Here is a 21,272-nt window from a genome sequence, read left to right as displayed (position 1 = left end):
ATTTGGCCTAGCAGTGAAAAACACCCTGATACGACTTCTTCAGCAGTTACAGTGAGCCTGGGGCCGTTGTTGCAGTGTGTGAACAGCATGTATTCCTCTTTGCCTTTTTCTAGCTCTCTTCAGAGTCTGGTTGGTCATCTTTTCTGTGCAGAAAATAACTTAGAGGACTTTCAGGGGGCACCAGAGTCTGTTCGACAACCTAATTCCAAGGAAAGTAAGATAAGGGATCAGTTTGTGAACCACTATGTGGTCTTCGTAAAGCATCTGTCTGTGGAAAAGCATTGTACTGATGAAGCTACTTGTCTGCCGAGTTCAGTCCCTAATGTGCAACTGTCGGTTGGCTTCCAATTTAATGAAGCTTTGCAGCGCTGTCTGTCTGCCTGGTGTCATAGGTACTCGTTTTATATGTTGACATCGTGTAAAACTGTCATCCCACAAGCACTGGTGGCCTGTGCTGCAACATGAACTCTGGTATGACAGGCTTGATCAATTTATAGCTCCGTCATGTAACGTATTGGCAGGATCCTTTTCTAAATTGTCCAAAGGAGAATTGTGACTTGGTTCAGTAGTCACTGGGGGTGTGATATAACAAATGCAGCCATTCCTGATCTTTAGGCTGCTCTCTCTGAGGGCGATCTCTTCACTGTGTGGATGCTGAGCAGAGAAAAGAAAGCATGCTGGGTGTGCTCGCTTCACAAGAGTTCTTGTCTCTGCTCATAAGGGCAGAGGTATTGCAGTCTGACGCCCTCCCTCTGCAAAGGGATTTTTTTTTTTCCCCATTTCTGTTCATTCTCTTAATCAGTGCTTGGTTCTATTTTCAGTCTGCCACCTTCCATCATTTTATAGCAGATATCCCAAAACTTATTAGTTTTAAATTCCCATTGTTGAAACCTGATTGTTACTTGAAGGTCTCTCTCACTTTTAGAGCCAAGTCCAAGTTTCTACCCTTAGAAACGTAAAAGAGTGTGACAACCATAATCTTAGCAATACTAGCACAAAAAGTAAACCAAATGATCCCAGGCTTGTCTGAGATCTGGAGCAGGGAGGAGAAAATGGCAAGGATCACAGGATGTCTGTAAGAAAACTTCGGAGTGCTTGCAGTTGGCAGCACTATTAGTGTAGAGCTGACAGCTAAAAATCAATAGTTTTCACACTGAACATGGATCTGCTTTCTGCACTGCATGTTCCCGGGTGAAGCTTGTTTCAGAACAACACAGCTTGCCATTCAGACCCCTTAGTGTTCATGCTGCAGTGTACCTAGCTGAAATAAACAGGAGCTGACTTACAGGAGAAGGAGAGGAGGATCAATATTATGCTTGCAGGTAGTGGAGGATGCATTTGATTTTCCAGTTTCTTTCTTTTTTCCCTGCAATGATTACTGTACTTGCAGTTTCCTTATTGAAATCACAGCAGTTTCACTACTACTGCTCTAGTAATAAGTAAAAAAAGCATGTGACTTGCCAGGTGTGTTATTTGTCTGACAGGACCTTATAGTCAATTTCCCTTCATTGTATTCCGGCATAGGGGAAGTAAACTCATAGCTTAAGTTTTGTGTTTAAACAACATTGTTTTCAACTCTTGAGGCATCCTCAAACTGCATTCTTAACTTGTGATCTCATGGATTCAGAAGCCTTGAAACTAAACTGTAGTACATATATTTATTTTCATCAGAGTTGGTTTTGGAGACATGTGACGCCATATGGAACTACCTGGAGTAAAAAACCACTTGTAGTTAGGAATGCCTCTGGAGTTTGGGCTGGGTTTTGGTGCTGCTTTCCAGTGCAGGTGAAGCTGTTCTGTGAGCTCGGGCTGACATCTAGCGGTGCTGCCTTGCCTGGCTGCACGGAGGGCGGAGGAACAGTACTCAATGAAAAACCCAAATCCCCTTGCAGTTGCTGAGGGGCTGCTTCTCTGTCCCCCCTGAAGCCCAGAGTGAACAAGTCCAGCTCTCCCAGCTGCTGCACTCATGTTGGTTCTCCCCTGCCCATCTCACTGGCTCTCCACAAAACATGCTTGAGTTACATGGCAGCAGACAAGGTTTCTGATGCTGCTTGTTGGTAATAATAAGGGTGACTCAGTAGATGAAGGATTTAAACCTTATTTGTGATGGCAGTAACCTTTTACACTGGAGATTTCCTAATTATATACACTGCTGTAATAAGCATCTTATTATCTATTCTGCTAACAATAAACCTGCCTCAGGGCTTGTGACAGTTCGTTAAGAGTTTTCCCACAATGTGTTGTTTCTTTTTTTTTTTCCCCACAGAAAGTGTGTTCTTACAACCACAACTTTGTCGTGCCATTGCACTCGGATGATCCCAATGCTGTGTGTTCCTGAAGCATGGCTGGCCCTGTGGCAGAGGCACCACAGCATGCAATGTTACCCTCAAGTTCCTTTCTGCACATGGGCTGCAGCATGAGCACTTGGGAGAGAGGCAAAACTACATCCCCACCTTGACAGGGAGAGAGCAGAAGACAGGAACTATGAAGACAGGTTGGCAGAAGAGGCCAGGCTGGCAGGTGAGGCAGATGTAGGACTAAGAGAGGATGAGGAGTGGTGTTTTGTCACTTGAATTATCTGATGACTTGTGCTCTTTGTTAGCAAAGCTGGCTGTTGCAAGATGTCTTTCTGATGAAAATTTGACCCCGCTGTGATCCTCAGAGGAGATAGGCTTGTTCTGTGGCCATGCATTACTGGCAGTGAAACACAAGATGCTTTTCTGGCATTTAACTTCTAGTTGTATTGAGTCCTAGAAGAACACAGCACACATGCAAACAGGCTGTTCCATATTGCACCCTAAGTGGTAGTGGGGGAGGTCCTCAGTTGGGCTCTGATATATTCTGGAGGCATTCTTTGTTTTGGGTACTGCATGTTGTACCCTGTTCAGTATTAACTGTTGCTTCTGTATAAGCATTAGCTGTCCCCTGTCAGTATTTGGATCTCATTTAGGTTCTATCTTAGGCACAAACTCTTCTGGACCTTTCCTTTCATTTATGCTCCTGTTTATTGCATTAGCATTCTCTAAAACCAGTATTCTGTTGTTGTTGTTTTTCGCAGAGAGTAATAATGTATTCATAAAAACCTTTATATCTTTCCAATCACTCTTATTATACAAGATAACCATTTCAAGGACTCTGTGAACTCTCCTTGCGTTCTCCCTGTGTGATCTAGAAGTCTCTCCAATTCATCGTCTCAGAGGTAGAAAAGCAAACCTGCATCCATACAAGCAATTTAATAGGTTTCACAGCTTGTCTCAGTGGAGCCTGAATGATAGCTGATTGATGACAGCCCAAAACAGGGCTAAATCATTCTCACCCCATGGCTCAACTTCCTCTTAGTTCCTCCCCGCTAATTATTGGTGTGTCATGATCAGTACTTCCATCTATGGAGCAAGCCATTAGCAATTGCCCATCCTGTTCTTCATCATTTTGCTGAATGCATTTCTTTTCAAGGACGGAGTTGTTTAAAGATACGCTTTGGGATTTTTGTGACAGTGTTCTTATGTATATTCTTATCACTTGGCCACTGCTCTGGTGCAGCCTCTGGCCTACAATTGGTCAGTCAAAGATAGGGCTAATCTCCCTTCCTGCAGGCTGCTCTACTCTCGTTAATTAACTACATGCTTTTTCAAGATGCTCAAGATGCTCCTGTCTTCAAAGGCAAGTTTAGTTGTGACATTATGATTAAGAGTTCCTCTACTTAATCACGTTAGTAGTTTCAGGCATGGTCATCCTGACCTAGATAAAAGTGCTTATTTTCTGTATCTAAGGATACATGTCCAAAGACTTGTACAAAGATTAGTTATTACTTGACTAACAACAGTATAGCAGTAGCTTCTTCATGAGGACTTGCTGGCAACTTTACACCCTGTGTAAAATAATAGATCAGAACAGCATCTTCTTTAGACACCAGGATATATGTGGTAGAGTCATGCACTGTAGAGACTGAGCTTTATCACAGCAGTTCTACAGAACAAAGCAGGACTGGGAGACTGTAAGGAAGAAAACCCAGCTAGCAGGTCAGTATCAGCTGGGTTTTCTTCCTTACAGTCTCCCAGCCCTGAGAAGTGACTGATAGGCTTATGGAGCAAGATAGAATTCAGGTTTAGAAATATTAGGGATTGATTGAAGGGGAAAAAAAAGCAAACAAACAAACAAAACACGCACACACAAAACCTTGGAATGAATAGTGTTATGTCAATACAAATCACAAAGGAACCAGTGTGAGGCAGATTGCTTTCCCTGCTCAGACTAAAATTACGCTGTCAGCCAGTGAGAAGCAGGAGCTCCAAATACATGGTAGTATGTAAAACTGTATGAGTGCTTAGTTAGTACCACTGGATTTGTGTATACATATATGTATGTGTGTATATATATATACACTATATAGATATATACACTATATATATGTATAGTACACACACAGTACTAGAGGTTTTAAGTATCACTTAAAGGTGTGGATGACTATGCAGAGTGTTTACTCTTGTTGTACACAGTGACACTGCATTGTGTAAACTGAATGCAGCTAGTTTTGTGATAGGAGACAGTAAGTGTTAGAAGCTGGGTTTGGTTTACAGTAGTAATGGAACATTTGGTTGTGAAGATGCAATGGTAAATGTCTGAAATAGTTCACATGCAAGAGGAGTACTCTGTCCATCATGTGGTTGGACCAAGAAAGGCTGCTGTAGCACTATGCAAGAATATAGCAAATGAAGGAGCTTATTAAGACAGAGAACATCTCCTGACTCAAATAATACCAGAGGAAGTGAATGAATTGTAGGAAAAAAAAGCAGTGAAAGACCAGGTATCTGACCAGGGACAGTGAGAGGAATGGAACTTCACAAGAGCTGGAGGAAGGTCCAAACTGAGGGAACAAGTCATGGGTAGTCCAGGATGTGCATCCACAAATGCACATCTAACTCATGCTGAATAACATGACAGATTCATCCCTGCACTCCCTGTACCAGAGAGAACATGTTTGCATTCAGTAGCTCAGGGTGGATTCTTCTTTCATAAGACCACTTTTTTTCCTTTTTGAAGCTCATCCCAGCTACTGTAGATTAAGCTACAATATAGTTCCACTTTGTGTTGCAAGGGTACTCAACACGAACCAGAGTTAGTTACACCAACACATCATCATATCATGGCTCGTAAAAAGATGCTTGGCCATGTGAGCTTCATTGCATCTACTGTAAATTAACCTGTTTTTTCAATTCAATAAATGGCTGTTGCAGAGGACTGTAATGTTGTAATGCTAATATCCATAGCTTGTTTTTAGCTAGCTCAAGGATGTCTTCCTTACGTTGCTTTTTACAGTGTAGATCAACTTGTAGATCTTGCTGTTTGCTTAGGGAAAGAAAAGGTCGGAGTGCTGTGGTCACAGTGTCTTGCTTTCAACAAGACAGCTATGTGTACAGAGAAAGACAGTAAAATCTCTGTCCCTAAGGCATTGCCACCTCCTCTTTCTCTAGGGGAGACGTGGTTTTCTTCCTGAACAAGTTCAGTATGCTCTTGCTGGCTTGTGGTTTGTTTGCAATGTAGAAATGTAAGTGGATGCCATGTATTCTTTTCCAAATATCTTGCTTTTTTCTCCATTCATTTTGAGGTAGAAGAAAGTACAGGAGGAAATAGCTATTGGTGGGTACTCAGGACAACCATGGCAGGAAGTTAATAATTCTGTGGTTCAGGCTTTTAAGCTAGGTTATCCTTTGCTGTTTGCTGCATGCATACATACATGCAGGCATATAGTCTTCTTAGAAGAGCAAAGCTGCACTAGTATCTAGCTGGTAGAATTTATGGAAAGATAAAATATAAAAAAAAATGTAGTGAGAAAATCCTTGTTTTGACTCTTTCTGCAAGTATGTATATACTAATTGTTCCCCCCCTCTCTGTCTGTCAAATGAATACCACTACAAAAATGTTTGTTGCAAAACGAGTGATGGAGAGGCTTCTTCAGGTACTCTTTATGCTGTGAACTCTTCAGCTCTACTTTGCTCCACCTGGAGCTAACTGTGACATGCCCTAACTGTGCTGCATCTTCAATCCGTAGCAAGTAGCAAGGCTGCTGACTGCAGGGTGCTGGTAGGAATGGCTTTCTCATTTTGTTTTGTCCATTCCTTCTGTTAAGGATATTTGAAATATGCTCAAGCATATCCTCAAATAGCTATTTTAGAAAAAAATATTTTTTATCTTTTAACTTTTTTTACAGCTGGCACTGTAATGTGGGATATTCTGTGTTTCTGTGATTTTTGGTTGATCGTGGCAAAATAGGTTGAAAGAGGCCTCATCTTTGAGGGAAACTCAATTCAGGAGTTAAACTATTAATTCAGTTTTTGTCCTGTTATGACATGTGTTGACATCACTGCCCGGCTGTGAACTGATCAAAAGGCTACTTCAAGCAATGGAAGAAGGTTATTTGCAGCAGAATAATCCAGGGATATTCTCCACTTGTGCTGAAGAGTCACAGCATTCATTAAGCAGGCTGTTTGTTTCTCTGAATTGTACCTGGCATGAAGTGCCTTTAAGACACGTTTTATGGGCTCTGCTTTTTATTTCTACGGCTCTTAACTTGCCAGTTGCTGAATTTTTGCTGTAGGTGGCTGCAGAGGCTGTTCCAGTAATATTTGTGGAAGTCGGCTTTACTTTGAGGACTGGAATATAGGAATGTTCTGGGATTCCAGCTGTTACAAGCAACTGAGCTACAAAGACAGTGCTTCATTCTGCTGAAATGTGAGATGCCTCTGCAATCTGTCCTCTATAGAGTAACCTTACACAAAATCATCATGAATGCAGATAGCTAAGTGTGTTTTCATTGGAGTAACTGGATTTAATACTTGCCTTGAGCTCTAGATGGCCTTGTTGTGTAAGTTTAGATGCTTAAATATCTTATTTGATGCAAGTGAAATTCTATGCTTACTTAACTGCAGATGGTAGTGCTAACCGAAAGCCTTTGAAAAAATGTTGACGTAATTATGTTTTCTTTATGTAAATACAAATGATGCTTGCATTGAGTGAGCTGCAATGTCAAGGTACTTCCATTTGATATTCTTCAGGAGCTGGTATTGATTACATGAAGTTTTGATGTTATAGTTTATGAATTTGATAAGTATAGCACCCAGCATGGAGAAAGGGCTTGTGCTGCAATGTTTGCTCAGTGTTGATTCGAGGATGCCTGATTGTAAGGACTGGGATTCAGCAGAAGGAGGGCAACAAAGCTGGTGAGGGGTCTGGAGCACAGGCCGTAGGAAGAGAGGATGAAGGAGCTGGGAATGTTCAGCCTGGAGAAGAGGAGGCTCAGGGGAGACCTTATTGCTCTCTATAACTTCCTGAAGGGAGGTTGTAGTGAGCTGGGGGTCGGCCTCTTCTCTCGCGTCATTAGTGATAGGACTAGAGGGAATGGTTTCAAGCTACCACAGGGGAGATTCAAGTTGGACATTAGGAAGTATTCCTTCTCAGCAAGGGTGGTCAGGCACTGGAATGGACTGCCCAGGGAGGTGGTGGAGTACACAGCTTCATATCTATTTCTAGAGGCTTCCCCATCACTTATTTTCCAGTAGGGTTATATAGTTCCTAGGTTCAACAGAACTTGATGGAGCTGAAGAGACAACTTTCTCTGTGAGAAATGAGAAATGGCAGTTGCTGAAGCTTTTAAGACAACTGAAGAAAAATCAGTTTGGACTGGTATTTGAGAACAGAGACAAAGTACGTTTGGGCACAACACCCCACTAGCAAAGGTTTGCTTTGATTATTTTTTTTACCTCTCACAGTAAGCGGGCTGCTCAAGACTCATTGTTACCTTGCTTTAACCTGTGGATGCTCAAGAAAGACACTTTGCAGGCAACTGTAACATTAATGGCTCCATCATTCATAGTGTTGCACTATTTTGTTTTGCTTTTAAAACTCACTGAGAAAGTCTCCCATTTCACTCATATGCAGGTTTGTCTCCTGTGATCTTTGTCTAGGGGAAAGGAACTTGGAGATAGTCTTCAGTTTAAAATATTTGGACCTAAGTATCTGCTCCTTTCTTTTATATTCTGTTTAACCTTGTTGTGTGTTGGTTTTCTTTCCTTTCCAGCCTTTTTCCTTTCAGACTATACCAATTATGTCATCATATCAATCTCAGTTACAGTATTGATTTAATTCAAGGAGATTAATTTGGGCTCTGCAAGTGTAAGGGCCAACAGATGGAAAGATCTTGATCTCTTAACAGTCCTTCCATACAGGTTCCCATCTGAGAGTTGGTGATGGTATTTCAGAAACCTTTTCTGTTTTCTTGGTAGTTGTTTGAGATTCTGCACACTCAAGCAACCTGACTTTTGTTGCTGCTGTTGCATGCCAGCTAAATGGAAATCATTTTCCCAAAGGGATGGTCTGTAGATGCTGGGGAGGCAAAGTGAATAAAGGAAAAGTCACTGAAGTCATTTTACTTGTAACTTGCATCCTGTTTTTAGAAGTCTCCCATGTAAAATTCGTTAAAGGATAGCTTAAATGTACAGATCTTCATACATGTATTCAATCCTAGGCTAGGCTGTATTTAGATAGAAAGTGAAGATTTGAGCACATGATTGTGTATCAGCTACAGTGCTTGAAAGGACTGCCTTCAGCTGCTCTTCCTGTTTAAAATGAATCAGGACAATAGCAGATTAAAAACACTTGTTTAGCACTTCTGGGGGAGAAAATATTGCTTGCAAGGTAGAGAGCAATTATTAAGCTGGGGCTCAGGGGAAGATGCAGGGAAGGGGAAAGATAAGCAAGTTTATAAGGCTTGGGAAATGCAAAAAAAAACCCCAAACCCAACCCTAAAATAAAGGGAATAGCAAAGGGAAAAAGAATAAAATGTTCTGAACTATCGGGTACCACAGAGAAAAATAGACTGTTAGAAAAGGTAATCCTCCTTCTTCTTTTTCCATTCATTCACAGTCGTTTTTGCTTAAGGCTGGAGCTTGAAATTCCTAAACAGGCTTTAAAGTTGTGGGTTTGTTGTTTGTTTTTTTTTTTAAAGCACGTGACAATTGCATCTGGAGGAGGAACACTGAGAAGTAGTTCTCTAAAATACTAGATGGATTGATCTTGGTGTTGTCAGAGTCCTATGAATGTAGGCAGAGAAGGCAGTATTTCTTTCATAGTAGTTTCAGGGGTGGTTTGTTTGTTTTGTAGTCTAAGCTATCATTTGGAGAGACACTTTATTGAGTGGGTTATTATCACATCAGATAGGTTGCTGGGCTGTCTGAGCTGCTGAAGCAGCTGTGGTGGGCCCTCTAATGCTGGAGAGAAGAGTGTTCTGGTCTTGCCGAAGTGGTCAATGCAGATAGAGCTGGCACTTCAAGTCTGGGTGTCAGCATACAGATTTGCACTGGTTTCCAGCGAGTAAGGCTTGCAAGGCAACTTTTGCCTCACAAGGAGCGCCACATATTTTCTAGTAAAAGTCAGCAACAGGTCCTAGATGTCTTTGGCTTAATTAAGATTCTTGGGTTTCCCAGGGTCTTTTAACTGTATGTAGCAGTATCCCCAGGCTCCCCCCATCTCTCTCTTAAATGCATGTTTAATGTCATCTTGATCTCAGAAAAGAACAGCAGTTGTCTTACAGGGCCAGTACCTCTGAGACTAATTCTCTAGTGAGTGAAAACAGCAATTTTTTGGCATGATGATGCTCTGGAGAAAGTACAGTCAGTCGTCGTGTGCTGAAGTTCAGTTAATCAACTAAGCTGTATTTACCAAGTCTACCAAGCAACTACTTTGCATGCACAAGTCTGCCTGTGAGACTATATTCTTATACTCAGCACTGCAGAAAGCAAAGCCCTTTTCAGGATAGCTGGAGCTGCCTGTGGTACGGCTTGGCAGCCACTAGTGTGAAGGTTTTACTTTCGGTCCTCTTTCACACACAGCTCTGCCAACTCTCAGTCTAATTTTTCAGTTGTCAATGCAGTAGATAGAAGAGGTCTTCAAACAAATTCCAGTTCATCTCAAGACTGAGCTGCAGTAGGTTACTGTGTGTGTGTAAAGAACTTCCTTTTGCAGCTGCAAAGTGTCTAATGTCATATTGGAAGAGCTTCTTTGCCTTGTACCTACCTCCACATACGTCAGCCATGTGCTGAAAGGTAGTGATTCATCTTGGGCTTAATGCTCCACCAGTCATATAGGCTTAAAAGCAGACAATGACAACAGTTTTTGAATAAAATGTCATAGACATTTGAGGGCCAAGACAGTGTTGGTCTGACTCATTTTCTATAGAGGCAGTTGAAGTGGCCCGTATGAAGAAAAACATGAAATTGAGGTGAGTTGAAGCTTTCTTCTGCTTATCTTGAGTTGTTTGCTTAAGCTCCCTCTTGCACATATGGGTAAAAGAAGGGCTTCTGCTTCCAGGGCTGTCAAGACTCATCAGATAAGGTGATACCAAATACGTCAGCAGCATGGAGCTGAGTGGGTGACTAGTTGCTTTCCATCCAGTGCTGATGGGCCTTGACAGCTTGTACAGTCTCATGTAAACAAACCTGACGATTAAAATGTGCTTATTGATGTAGTTGAAATAAATCCAGCGTGGCTTGTCTGAAGAATAGTTTTTTCTGCAGTCTGGAATAATGGTTTCTTCACATGAATTCTTTTTCTGGAGATTGGTATGTGTTCATTCCTCCCTCATCACAAAGGAAGTCTGAAGTAGTAATTATAAAGCACTGAATTAATTTGGGGGAGAAATTAATGAATTCTTGCACTTGCTTTTACTTTATAGTGGAAATCTGGGGAAAAAAAACAACAATGTAAGTTCTGACAAAACCAATTGTATCATTACCTCTTAAGGCTGTTTGGGCGTAAGCCAGTGATTAAGCCAATGTCTCATACAAATGTTTTCCTAAGCAGGTCGAAAACATGGTTCTTCAAGGACATACTGTAGCTACTCAAGATGAATTAAAGAAATTGAAAATTGTCAGTTTTCTCATTGCTTGGCTGTCTCTGAGAACCCCAGGAAGAAAGCCAGAATATTACATTGAATTTGTTCTCAAACCAGCGGACCTGAACTCTTGGAGTGGTATAAATGGTTCAACCATTACTAACCAAAGAGGTATCAGTATGTCAAGGGTGAGAATTAGGTTATGTTTGATTTTGAAAGTGGAGAGACAAGAAAACCAGAAGTGGATTCCAAGATCAGTGTAATTAGAAGTTAAAGAGTCAGGTTTTTATAATTGTTTGTTTGTTTCTTTTCCTTAATTAAGGAAGAGAGAAGCTGAGAGGAGAAATAAGTGGATAAGAATGTTATAGTGGGAATGTGGTGTTGAGATCTAGAGTGAAATGTAAGGAATAAGGAGGATACTGTGTTGTTACCTGCATTTATCATGGAAAGAGAATAGATGTGTTAGAGGGTAAGTCATCGCTGTTGTGCTGAGTTAAGACACTGAGAGAAAAAGGGATGAAAAGAAAGATGGTCACTTAAAAATGAAAATGAGGGGAACAGTGTGTAGACAGTATTTGCCCTCTGCAGTCTTGGAAGGAGCCAAGTTTAATTTGTACTCGGGACAAACAAACTGTGCAGCCTATATGAATGGGTTTATTTTATTATTATTCTTTTACTACCAGGGACAGGTATTAGGGGGAACTCATGCAACACTTCATGAATTTGGAAGAATAAACGTTTGGGAGAATTGCCCTCCATAGTCTGCAGAGGACCTCATTCCTTATTGCTCTGGGTTGGCCTGGAGAAGAGAGGGAGATCACTACTGAGCCCTGGCTCATTGTGACACGGGGAGATTGTGATAGATGTTAGCTAATTCAGATGATTTCTGTTTCATTTCATCGGGAAGGTGAATGCTAATTGAGAATGACATAAATCTATGTTCGCTCCCCATGAAGCAGAAGGTGACCAGACCAAAGAATTGGAGCTGTTGCAGAAATGCTTCTGTTGCAGAGTAATTTCAGTTTTCAGTTCAATGGCCATGAAAATCTTCACGTAAACAAAACCGTTCTCATTCGTAAGAGAAATTGCAAGCTGTTGGTAGGTTTCATTTGATTAGATGTTGAACAAATAGCTAGGCTTTACTGCATTCCTATCAGAGTAGAGCAAGGTCAAGCACCCTCTCAATGGCTGAAGCAACAAAGCTGTGTATTCCTTTCACTGTATCTAACTTTTTGGGGGGAGGGAAATGTAAGCGAGAAGTGAGACCTTTTGAAACATAACAGGGGACTTTCAGAAACTATGTCCATTACCACTAAACACGTAGTCTTCAGACATCTTCTAATGCATCCAGGTGCTACATGAGTGATGGAACTAATTTGGTGCTAATTGAGTGAGTGGCGAGATTATTTTCTTAGAACTGCATTCTTCAAAACAGTGCATTTCTTCAGCATGATGGCAGCCCTACTCTTGCTCCTTAGTATAGACACTGAAGCCCAGCTCGTTTAATTCAGAAGTATCTTGCACCTTCTGAAAGTGACTAAAATTAGAAAGAGGCATAGAAAATAGGGGGAAAATAAACAAAATTCTGTTGTACTTTACTTGTGGTCATTGTACCTGTTTTCTCCTGTGTCCATAAGGATAGGAAGATCCTTACAACGTTCTTTTTCTTTCTGTATAAAAATGAGCAATTGACCACAGACTGAATTTTCTAAGACGATTTTTCAGTACCTCTACAAACTAAAGCTGCTAAGCATGGATATACAAATAACACACATGAAGAACATGGGTTTAATGGTGTTGATATGTGTGTTATTGCTACTTTGTGCTATGTACATTTCTTCTGTTGAAACTTAGCTTGTTTGCATAGCTAACTGGTAAGTGCTAATTTGTGTATAACTGAAAAGTTTATCTGATTTGAAAATACAGGCTTTACAGCTACGTTAAATATAGAGTGCCTGACATGATTTTGCTCCGTGGGTTGGTTTGGAAAACTCAGTTTGCAGTAGAAAAACAACTGCTATATATAGGTAACAAATTCACTAATATGCAGCAAACCTTTCTGACTTGGGAATTCATGAATATGGATAAGATCGTGGCAGAAAACTTTACTTGCTAGCTTTGCTTCTCTGCCTCATTATTTGCAAATTGCAGCAGCTCATGTCACTTGTGGATCCACCTGTGGTAGCTTTTGCTCAATGGAATTGCTAGCTCCTTATTTTTCCTCCCGTCTCTGCCACTCTCTAGATTTTAAGTAGCTTGGATTTCACCCATTAAGCAGTCATTTCATTTTCAGCGATTTATATGTATTTTAATCTTACTGGCAATTTGCAAAGTGTCATTTTAGAGTGGAGGGTTTTTATCTTTTTTTTTTTAAATTTATTTTAATGGATTCTGCAGGTCTCTTAAGCTGTGTTTATGTCTGCATAAATGCAGGTACTTCATTAGCATAAAATGTTTAGAATATGTTGAGGAAGGTAAAGTATACAAGGCTTTCTTGATAGCGTTGCAGGAAGGATGGATTTCATTTGGAAGGGAGGAAGAAAGGGATGGAACTTGAAAAGGAGGTTCTGAATGCTAACTTTACAACCAAGGCTGTGGAACAGTTCACGTAGAACAAGAATGTGTTGTACAGATAGGCTGCAGTGATAATACAGGTAGTTACTGTGATGGATTAAAATATACAGGCCAGATTGTGGTTATCTGTCAGAAGGTATCCTGCCCCAACAAGCAATGCAAACCAAGGTACAGATGATCCTACAAAGTGGTTACTTAGAGCAAGAACTTTTCTACATGCAAAAGCACTTCCCTGGCGTAGGAGGTATTATCTGTTGTCACCTGAGAGAGATCAAATACTGAATGAGAAAACAAATCAAAAAGGGAATTTGGTACATATCAATAAAGCTTTGCTTAAGATGGTTGGAATGCAGTATGAAGTGTAAGACAAAGGCATAGTACAGGCTGAGAATCTGGTCAGGAAGAAGAATTTTCCTTCAAAGCCATTGTCAGCCAAAGTCTGGCTGACTTACAGTATATTGAGCACCTGCAGAATGTGCTTTAAAGAGCTTCTCTTGTACCTGATTCTCTGAGGTTACTTGATCTACAGCTCCTTGACCTAAGTGTGGCTATGAATATGTCTAAAACAGGCCTAGTGCTTCCCTGGTCCCCAAATACCTCCTAGAAGGAGATGCAGATCAGCTGCAGTGTTATGAGCCCTGGGCAACCCTAGGATGTCAGTGTCTCCTTTGTCTCCTGTCATGCATGCCCTGCTGTCCTTGTTTCAACATGGAGTACCTTTGTTTGTTGCTGAGTGATGGGAGCCATCCTGAAGCATTTCTTTCTTCAGCTGCTACTCAGGCTGAGCAGTGTGACCAGGATCTAGAAGCCTCCTTTCAAGTTCAGTGTGAGTTCCCCAAAGCCAATGGTGCCAATCCTAGCTGGGACAGATCCTCTAAAGAAGAAAGATGTGTGATTTCTGTTTGATTTTGTCCCCTCTGCCCAACTTTTAGAACACCGCTAGCATCCTCAATAGTGCACTTGTGGTACACCACTATGCTGATCCCAATTCACTTGTGTAATGTGGAAAAATTACAGATGGGTTTCACGGTGTGTACTTAGAACTACCAGGGAGAAATGCCTCATTCCTTCACTCTTCCCTGAAGTCAGGATGGGTAACTATAAACCTTCAGGATGCTCCATTCCCATGGCCACAGCAGTGACTGGGAAACACCACAGTGCTCCAGGCACAGCATATTTCAACCTGATACATGAAAACATTTATTCGTACCACTCCGTCTCTAATGAATCCTGTTTGTAAACTGCCATTTTCTTGCTGTTAAATAAACGTTCTCTGTTGTTCGATGCCCCAAAAGAGACATTTACCAAAATTGCCGTTTCTGACAAACTAATGAGTTTGGTCTCATCAGCCAAGCTGAAAGTAAAATCTCTTACAGTTGGGTTATGTTGAAATAAAACAGCTCCCTCGTGTACAGTGTTCTCCCAAAGCTACAGAGCTGCCAGCTAATCAGCTGAGTGCTGCTGTCCCTGCTTTTGGAGAGCTGCTTCTCTCTGATGGTTTTTTTTCCCAGCAAAGGCTTCCAACTTTTTGCTTGCCAAATACTCAGTGCCCTGTAAATGTGGCTTTGATTTGAGTGAAGGAGGAGTAGGAGTAGGGGAGATAAAGGTTCTTACATATCAGCTTTGAGAGGTGGGTTTCTTTTGCTTGTGGGTTTTTTTTGTTTGTTTCAGTGAGGAGGGGGGGAAGGGGAGAAGAAGTTACACTTCCAACAGAGGCAGTGCAGCTGGCTGTAGCACTGCAGACAAATTGTCCAATATAGCCTATAGGCAGTGCAAATGCAAGCTACGAACTGTTGCTCACGGTAGGATTTTTAATATATCCCAGCATATCAGAGTGTGTGATAAAGGAGTTATGGGGAATTGTTAGAGAAAAGATGGTTGGCAGATGTGTGTTTGTCTTCTGGGCACAAGAGACTTCTGCAAAGGTGGTGGCGCAGAAACTTCGTGGTGATAGTTGGCTTTTTGTGGCCCAAAAGTTTCTTAGGTGAAACCTGGGGTTCTGTTGGGAATCTTAGAGTGAAGCAGAACTTGTGTGTAGGAGAAGTTAATCAAACTTTATGTTTATGTTTGCTATTCTGAATTCTTGTGGGCTGATACCTGAGCGCAGTAACACGGTGTCGTGGCTTATCTGTGTGTGTAAAAATGGACCCTCTTCAGAGCTGGCCTCAGTGTGGAAATTGAGCACTAACAAGTTGCAGGATGGGCGAGAAGCCACTGGGTGGCAGATGAGACTAAACCATGCAACAGTTCTGCAGCTGCTTGGTCTTGCCTCCCGTCAAGTACAGAGAAAGAGCTCAGACGGAATGTACCCGGTCTCCTTGCTAATCTCTTCTGGTGTGTTTGTCAGGAGTTGGAAAGCCAGAGGGGAAGAAAGAGAGAGAACTGTGCTGTGATGCAGCATGAATTGCTGCACCACGTAGGTGAATTTTAGCATCATCCAACTCACAGCTGTGCGACGGGTTTTGAATGTCTTCTATGATCAAAAGCAGCATATGCTTTTAACCATTGACCTTCCTTTTCCTATTTGTTTATTATCCAAAAGGTAAATTATTGGTTACTTTAAACAATGAAAACTTGCATTTGTGGGAAGGTATGATCTGTTGTATGTGGCAATGGGGTTGGAGCTTGATGACCCCTTTCAACCCAAGCCATTGTATGATTCTATTCTGTGATTCATTTTCCTTTCTCTGCTGTACTGGGTACATAATATTGGTATCTGCCTTCAATAAGGTAGTAGCATTTTCTCACTGTTTGAAGGTAGGACCTGTTACCCTGAACTCTGCTGTCTCTCACCCTACTGTGACAAGGTTATGTAGGGCCTTCAGGGTGATAGCTTAAAACATAAAAGAAAAAAAAAATGAAAATGATAAAATTAAGTTTTCAAGATTGGAATCAGTTTTACCCTCATGCAACAGCTCTTAATTCACCTCATTCTTAGTTCACTCAATTGACTTCAATTAGGTTTTCCTTGACTTATAGTCAGTGATGTGTGCGGCAGTTCTTTTCTTTGCGCTGGCTCAGACCCAGCAGATTCTCATCCAGCAGCTCAGTTGCTCACCATGAACTCTGCCAGGGACCCAAGCAAGAGCCATGTGTTGGTGGAAGCAGCAGCACAGTCCCTTTCTTGCTCTTCCTCTATGCCATGGGGTGGACTGAGCACCTGGAACACCACCCTTGAGTTCTGTTAAAGCTGCACCTTTAACTTACCACAAACTACTTCATTCGGTATATACATACATATTATATATATATGTATACACACACGCATACAGGTCCATTCACATATATAGCAATGTCTGGCAGATAAGCAGCAATCACCATGTAATAATGTCAGCAATATAGTCCAGTTAGTCACTTCCTAGCGAATAACCAAGCTTATTTCTGGCTGTATTGAGGAATACTGTTAATTAGCTAGAACGCTGAAGTATGAGGTCTGTGTGGCTGGTTAATAACAGCTGCCTGGAGACCTGAGGCTTGGAAGGTTTGGAAGGAATGCCACTTGTTGTTTTTTTTATTAGATTTTTCTTCAGACAGCACAGATTCCTACATGACTGCGTACAGAAATCAAATACCAGGGGAAATGTAGGCAGTCCTGGTCTTTGAGAAACATGCGTGTTACAAAGAAAAACTGTTTGCTTTGTATTTTGAAACAATTTCCAATGCGTGCTGTTTTCTAAAGCAAGCGAGTGGGGTACAGTGTCAACAAGCCCGTGTTTTCCTTTGCAGATAGGGCCTGCAACACACAAGCGTTCTTGTTGTGGAAATGTAATTTATGGCTGAGACTGTTCTTGGATTCATTGAGGAGCATGGAAACCATTCACCTAAGAACCGAATGTTCTGCCATGTGATTCCTTTCATGTTTGGAATAAAGCTTATCTTCCATGTGCTAACCCTGCTTCTCTTCATGTTGCAAATTAAAGCAATTAGCAAACAAAAACCAGCTTGGAGACTTTCCATTGAAGCTGCAGAAGTACAAACAGGCACAGAAGCATCAAGGCACTTTTCCTTTGTTTAAACATTACAAATGTCATTGATCATTTCATGGAATTAATCTTGGGAGCTTAAAAAAATACCTAATAGCAGAGAGTGTGAAAGGGTAGGCAGTGAAAAATGGTTAGGGTGAACGTTAACGCAAGTACTCTGGTTGTCACTGGTATCTATTCAAGCAAATTAGATGCTTTGCTGTAGCCTGGCTGGAGAATATTTTCGTAGTACAGAGAAATGAAGTGTGTAGCACAGGCAATGCACTCTGAAGAGCCGTTTCCTGGAAGCCATTTTCATTTTTATCATACATAGCACATTCTTAAAGAAGGCATGGCTGCTCCTTCTTTGGCTTTTGTGCTGGGATTTCCATTTGCTGCTGGGAGCTGCAGCAATGTGCGGTTTCTGTTGAGAGAGGAAAGTTTCCAGGAAGGCACAGATTCTAAATAAAGCAAAAAGTTTGCTTCTTTGTGCCATTTTCCTTGAAATAGCTTAGAAAACTGTTTCCAATTGCCCCCACCCCAGTGATGATTTAGGTTAACAGCTTGGTGACATTGTTATTTTTCCATTCAATGTTGAGAAGTTTGTGGGTAGTTTATTTTGGCAGATCAAGTTGTTTAAAAGTATGTCTTCACAGTGACTTGTTTTGATTTCTTTACTACATTATGGGCAACTGTAATAGAGTCTTTCATTTTCTATCTTCTTTTTTGTTGCTTATTTTAAGTTCCTCTTGTAGGACTCGAAGGCATTGATGTTCTGCTGAGTTCCTTTGCCGTGTAACAAGGATTGGGTACTGCCAAAGCTATGGACTCTCTTTTTAATAGGAGCTGACCAGACCTGAAATGAGTTACAGAGCTTTGCTGCCTCTGTTAGAGGAGACTGTAGGAAATAGTCCAAGTGAACAGGGTAGGCTCACCCTATGTCTTGTTACACCCCTCTTTTGATCTCTCCTGAGTTGTGCCCTAGAGAGATGGATCTCTCTTGACTGCCTTGTTGTTGGGATCATGACAGTCTGATTCATGAGCCTCATAGATTAGGATAAATAGCGAGATCCATGAATGTAAATCCACAACAATGAGCCTACCATTTCATTCAGCGTAAGCAGTTCTGATTAACCTCTGAAAAACTGAATATGGGAAGAATACAGTACTGGTACTTTATCCATGAGCAAAATATGTTTATATATAAAAACTTATTCTGTGCCTGAACTGGTGCTGGAATTACATGTCAGACTCTAACAAAGGTCAAAAACATGGCAATCTGAGCACAACTTCTGCATAACTCCATAAATGAGCTAATTGCCAGTCTGGATTTTCCTATTTTCTTTTGACATTAAAGGCAGCCATGAAATACAACATTTTTTTCAGTGAATAAAAGTTCTTATTATATTTGTACTTGATCTTAAAATGAGTCATGCCGTCAGGCAGTGGGTAAGAAAGTTTGAGAGAAGGAGGCAAAGACATTTGTCTATGGTGTCATCCCTACCTTCACTGTATGAGTCACGACACAAAAAAACCCCATGGAACTGACTCCAACTCTGCAGCAGGGGTCGTTCATCAGACTAAAGACGCAGAAAACTATCCTATCCCACTGAGTTACAATCCAAACACTGTTACGAGTATAAACATCTTAAAATCATCCTTTCCTGAACTTCAGCTCAAATTGCACTCTAGCAGTGCTTTTTCAACTCTGCTTCACAGGTGAAACATGCAGGGTTTTAGATCTGCCCATCCTCTTGTTTAAGGCAGGGATTTTTGGCTGTTTTATTTCTTGTGGGTTTTTGTGGTGTTGGTTATCAAATCATATAGAAATTAAAAAATACATATGATTGACCTGGGTCTGTTTTTTTCTTATTTTTGGTAGTAAAATACCTGACAGCATGAAGCTATCATTCTTTCGTCTGTAAAACTCTGAGATAAGTAGTAAGAGTTTACAGCACAGTGGATCTGATTGTGAGTAAATCAGCAAAATACCACTGAAAGTAAGGGAGCTGTGGTAGAATACAGCACTGGGCAGCCTGTGATCAAAATCAGTTCTGTTAAATGAAGGGATCTACTGTTCCCTGCAAGAGAATATCAAAACTGTGTGAAAAAAGGGTTTTGCTCTGGCATTTAATGAAACATTAATGTGTGTCTTCTTTCTCTTAGAATATGACCGGCTGTTGCTTCAGCTCTGCGTGAGCCTGGGAAGGGATGGTTGTTCTGACTTCAGAATGAACTACAAAGAAGCACATGACTTGAAGAAAATGTGATCAGAGCCAAGGTGCTATTTTGGAGCACATCTAAGGTATCATCTGGTTTTGGTTGTTTGTTAAGGATCATTCCCTTCATTAGCTCCCCAAAGGTTTGAAGTTGTTTGAGTTCCGAATTTTCTCCACTCTTTTCCAGCTTTGTTGGTGCTCTGGGACTCTGTACAACATCGTTTTCTTTCTTTGTGTCAGACAGTGTCCTCTTTGGAACAAAACCTCTGCAGGAGCTGCTTACTGAACATAGAAAACAAATGTAGATCTCATAACATGAGGTAAAATCTCCACTGAATCAGTGAGCAAGTCCCACATGGACTGTGAGCAACTCACTTTTAAAAAGCTCTGAGCTTACATACCACAATTAGTCAGCGATGGTTGTTAATTATGTTAACTGACAAATTTAAGTATGATGGCAAATAGACAAAACCATCTGAGCGGCTGGGGAGGAAACTGATGACTGTATATTGGCACAAGGGCTTCCAAGGAGTAGGGTACATTGTGTGACAGACAGTGTGTACGGACAGAATGGCAGGAAGGGATTTTAAACTCTTGTTGCTTTTCTTCTTGTGAACATCGTTGCATTGGGAGTAGAAGTTGCTCCCAATAATCCTCCGTTTAGACTGAGATTCACATGACAAAATACAGATTCATTGTTTGCCGTCTAGGTGTCTACCTCTAGATGTCTACCTGTAGGTCTGGTGGCTTCTTTCTGGATGTCCAAAGTTAGAATTTCTTGAGGTAGTCACCTTGCCTTTCTTTTCAGCATGGCTAGATAAAATATAAGTGACATGATTGGTTTTGTGCATTATTTATTAAACTTTACTTTTGTTAAAGTATTCTAGATGACATAAAATCATTTAATAGCTTTTCAAGAAGCTGCTTATTTTTAAGGTAAGTTGTAAACATGTCTAAAACTCAAGCAGAGTTTAGCCCTGAAACGTGCATGAAGATCATCATGCGGTATCAGAAGGTAAATGAGATGAAAATTTGCGGGCAGATACTTGCAAGCCACTGAGCTACGATTTGCTTAGAGGTGCTGGGTTCTCAGAGAGCAATAGAGCAGAAATACCAAATGGGTAAATGTTTGTGGGAGGAAGGTTAACTTGTTTGTGATGAGTGCTTGTCGTGAGCTGGGTGATGAGGGCAGCTAGCGTATGTCATTGAAAACATCATTTCTGCTCTCTGCAATTTAGGTACGTATCTTAGCTAAGAGCACTAGAGCCTTAATTTGGATACAATTACGTTCTGCCCCGTATTGCTTTGTGCTGTGGAAGGATAGATCTTTTCCAGTGAACTAGAATGAACAGATGTGGTTGCAAACAGCTAGCAGATGCTGGAAGCAAGTGAGCAAGAATCAGCTTTCTAAAGGACAGTCCTCTTAACATGTGCTTGTTGCTTGGCAGCCTAACTAAGATGGCCACCCTGAACGTTTATTTTGGACAAAAAAAGTGATGAACAATTATTCTTTTTAGTCTGATATTTAAAAAAAATATAAAGTAGAAGCTTTTCTGTCACCTCTTTCTTGCAGAAATGGAGCGAATAGGAATAAAGCTGTGCGAAAAAGACAGTGGCAAGAGAAAACAATTA

Source organism: Excalfactoria chinensis, chromosome 3, assembly GCF_039878825.1.
Source record: "Excalfactoria chinensis isolate bCotChi1 chromosome 3, bCotChi1.hap2, whole genome shotgun sequence".
Classification (NCBI taxonomy): domain Eukaryota; kingdom Metazoa; phylum Chordata; class Aves; order Galliformes; family Phasianidae; genus Excalfactoria; species Excalfactoria chinensis.
The sequence above is the reverse complement of the archived record's forward strand: the minus strand, read 5'-3'. Positions refer to the sequence as shown.